Raw genomic sequence first — 4,547 nt, forward strand, 5'->3', positions numbered from 1 at the left:
CACTCCCTTATTTTTTTTTTAATCTTTAATTTCTACATTTTTCCTACTCTCTCTCTCTCTCTCTCTCTCTCTCTCTCTCTCTCTCTCTCTCTCTCTCCACTTTCTCTCCCTTTTCTCTCCTCCAAGGTAGGCAGCTCACAGACTGATCTCTCTTCACCAACTTTGTCCACTTCTGAATCCTTTGCACATTAAAGCGAGAGAGAGAGAGAGAGAGAGAGAGAGATGTGGACAGATGAGTAAGAAAGAAGGAAAAAAATGTAGAGATATGAGAGGCAAGGAAGGAGAGAGAGAGAGAGAGAGAGAGAGAGAGAGAGAGAGAGAGAGAGAGAGGGAGAAGGAGGGAAGTAAGGGAAAATGTAGAGAAGGTAAAAGGAGATGGGAGAGAAATGGGAGAAAGATGGAGAAGGGATAAAAAAAATTATGAAGAGGAGGAAGGGAACACACACACACACACACACACACACACACACACACACACACACACACACACACACACACACACACACACACACACACACACGGTAAGACATCCAGCACTTTCAGACCACAGTGTTCTCAGGTATCGGTAAATTTGGCAGTGTTCCATGCTAAGCTGACGAGTATTCGTGTGTGTGTTCAGCAGTAGAAATGGTGTTCATGAGAGATAGGTATTTATTACGCTAGGACATTCATTCAAATATCTGAGAGGAACATGCGAGTTACGTGGAGAGACAGACAGACAAATGGCGTGAAGGAGCGTCGTGGTGTTGTGAATGTGGCTGAAAGCGTTGGGAGCAATATTCAACTTTTGTTTGGTCATGTCGAGAGGATGGAGAATGAGAGACTAACTAGAAGAGTGTGAGTGAGGTGGAAGGGGTGACCGAGGTGAGATGGAGGGATGGGGTGGAGAGGTATATAAGAGAGGAGGGTTAAGGTTGGAAAAGGAGACCAAGGATGAGATGGAGGGATGGGGTGGAGAGGTACATGAGAAAGGGGGATGTGAGTTCCAGAGAAGGCACCTAAATGACAGAGGACAGGGTAACTTGGAGGCGATTTGTCTGTGGCCTTATGGGATAAATGTGTCTGGCAATAGATATACATTGCTGCACATCATACCAGCAAATTCCTTTCAGGTTTTCTTTCCCGGGGAGAGACTTTCCTTACCTGAAATAAAATGGTTGGAGTAAGCCAGAGTCAAATTCCAAAAGGTGACTGGACTACCAAAAGAGATTCTGGAGACTGCGTGCATTTTCAACCTTGGAGTCGAAATGGTAAACTAAATCTTGGTCAATCGCAATATGCCAACACTCCTTCTTTAATCGCTAAGTGAAGGGGGCCCGGAAAAAACCAGAATTATATATTTTACACAGTGCAATTCATAGGGTGTACTGTGTGTAATTTAGAGTTCTCGTGGGGGTGTGTGGAATGTGATGCCTTTGTCCGTACATGAGCTTTGTGTTGTGGTGGTGTGACGTTGCTGAATAACTCCTTGCTGGGTCTCACACAGCGTACGTGAAGGCATTTACTGGATGTATTATAGAGTCACATAACACTGCAGTTTGGAGAGGGAAAATTTTGATCGGCGCCGCTGGGTGGATTGCAGTATCGAGCGTTTGAAATCATTATATTTTTTACCGTGCAATGTGTAAAGCGAAGAATCCCGGTACACAGTCTACACCCATATATACTGTGTATCTACGTAAACCCTAGACCCGTATCCTCGTTAGTTAAGGAGGCTCCCTAATACCTTCTCCTTAGCGATTTATTTCCCATACTAACGCTCTCTTATGTGTTGTATTTATCTTCCAAACACCAACATGACAGGCTAAAGGATCACGCAAGGGAATATTAATGAGCTGTATGGAAAAACAAACTGGCGGGGAAAAGGTGTTAGGGAGCATTCTTAACCGGTGAGAATACGGTCCCTGATAATATTTCTTGGTTATACTTTATGCCTGAAAGAGAAAGCTGGGAATATAACTTGAGTATACCCCTAATTATACACTGCCAACCACCCAGTATATCACATGAAAACATAGGGAGACGGAAATCACTTATATATTCATAGTGGCAATTAATACAAAGGGGAGCGTGTGTGTGTGTGTGTGTGTGTGTGTGTGTGTGTGTGTGTGTGTGTGTGTGTGTGTGTGTGTGTGTGTGTGTGTGTGTGTGTGTGTGTGTGTGTGTGTGTGTGTGTGTGTGTGTGTGTGTGTGTCTGTCTGTCTGTCTGTCTGCCCACATTTACACATACAAGACGTGTGATTATATTGGCCTTATTTAAGCTATACTCTTTTCACCTTAACTTGGCCTAGATTTTCGTCCATTTACAGAGTTACTTCACGTATATCAGTGGCAGAAAAAGACAACAGTACCTCAGCATCCTTTCCATAGCACTACTTCGTGACTAGCACCATCGTTTTCATCTCTTGTTAGCATTCAAGATGGAGAGATGGCAATTTTAGGTCATGATAGAGTAAAATGGTACAACACATTTTCAGAGTGAGAGAAGAGGAAGCTCCCTAACACCTTTTCCTAAGCGATTTATTTTGCCTGTTACACCTTCCCTCTCTGTGTTACTCCAGTCATTCTAGTATCACCAAAATCTGCATAAATAACGTACAAAAGGATATGACCCAGCCACATCCAAAAATAAATCGCCAATGAGGAGGTGTTAGGGAGCTTCCTACCTGAGGAGAATACGAAACCTAAGTTCATTAAAATATTCACAAGGTGTTAAGTAGCCTCCCTAAGGTGTGTCTTGCTTAATTACTTTCCTTCCCTACAAATGCCTATGGACTTCCGGTGCGTTTTGGGGAGTTCCGGTTGAGGGAAGGGAGGGAGAGAGAGAGAGAGAGAGAGAGAGAGAGAGAGAGAGAGAGAGAAAGAGAGAGAGAGAGAGAAATGTATAGACAGAATGAGACACAGAGAGAAAGAGGCACACACACACACACACACACACACACACACACACAGCGAGAGAGAGAGAGAGAGAGAGAGAGAGAGAGAGAGAGAGAGAGAGATAGGAAGGGAGGGAGGAGGGGGAGGAATGATAACACAAGTCGTGGCCCTGGAGAGTAGAAGGGAATTAAGGAGGAGGAAGGAGGAATGTGGAGAGAAAATTCTGGAGGAAGGAGGGAAACAGGGAAAGAATGAAGGAGGAATGGAGAGAAAAGGGGAGGAAATGAAGGAGCTGAGGGCAAGGAGTAGCAGCAGTAGTAGTTGTAGTGGTAGTAGTAGTAGTAGTAGACAGGGAGTTAACCAAGGGAAGTTTGCATAATCGAACAGATGAATTGCTCAGTTACATCGGTGCCACCACGTGAAGGCGTCCCTGTCCAGCACGAGAGAGAGGGAGAGAGAGAGAGAGAGGGAGGGGGGGGGGATTAAGGAGCTTGGAGGAGGAATAATGAGAAGGAGAAGGAAAAATGGAAGAAATTTTTGAAAGGACATTAGTGGTAAGGTGAAGGGCGGAATATTCAAACCTTCATTCCGATTAGTTTTTATCGTATTCTTGCGGCGCGTGTATCCTGGGTGGGGCGAAGCAGTTGCGGCGTCCACCCGGGAGCCAAATCTTCGCATATTTCCCTACACCTCGCCATGACAAGGATCCTGGTCTGAGCCTGGTGTGTGTGTGTGTGTGTGTGCGCGTGTGTGTGTGTGTGTGTGTGTGTGTGTGTGTGATCGACTGTAAGCCCATCAGTCCTCCTGTATACTATGCACCCCCACATGTCACCACTTCGGCGCTAACACCCACCGTCTATATTGCATACACGCTAGGACTGACACACTGGTATACGCGGTGTTTTAACGACGTGGTGGGTCTTACGGTAGATCTGCAAAGCCTACATTAGCGAAATTTAAATCCAGAAACTGCTCCTTGCCCCAGCCGGAGTTCGAACGCGCGTCCATTGAAAAAGATCACCTCTCTACCGACTTGGCCACCGCCTTCCCTTGTGGTTGACGGGTCTGCTCGGCCAAACAAACCGGAGATAAGCAACATAAGCCACTGCGTTCTTGCTATCTTCGGATGCTTTATATTAACTTGGGAGAGTGTTTCCACATGATAGAGTTTGATATAACTTAGGCAATCCATTTACTACAGTTCTTTCACCTTAACTTGGCTCAGATTTTCGTCCTGTAGCTTATTTCACGTAGCTCAGTGGCAGAAAAAGGCAATAGTACGGTTCTGCATCCATAGCACTTCTTCGTGACTAGCAGCAATTTATAGCGTTAGTCCCTCGTTACATATCAGCATTCAAGATGGAGATATGGCAATTTTAGGCCAGATTAGAGTAGTAGTAGTAGTAGTAGTAATTGTAACCCCTAGTTCATCTGTAACGTAAACCTGGTAGACTGCAGGCTGAAACTGTCTTCTTTAGCCTTCCACCATCCTCATTTTAGGGGATAGGCAGGGAGCTGAGGGATGTTTGTGTAAATGGATAGTGGAGTGTTACAACGCAGCGTTCAATATGGTATGAAGCCAATTTTAGGCCAAGTTAGAGTAAAAGGAGTATGGTTAGAATGTCAAGTTGAATAATATTATGATGATATTATGATGATGAATGAATGGA

The sequence above is a fragment of the Coenobita brevimanus genome, chromosome 44 (genome assembly GCF_032717465.1).
Source record: "Coenobita brevimanus isolate Jiangsu-jjx chromosome 44, ASM3271746v2, whole genome shotgun sequence".
In the NCBI taxonomy this organism is placed as follows: domain Eukaryota; kingdom Metazoa; phylum Arthropoda; class Malacostraca; order Decapoda; family Coenobitidae; genus Coenobita; species Coenobita brevimanus.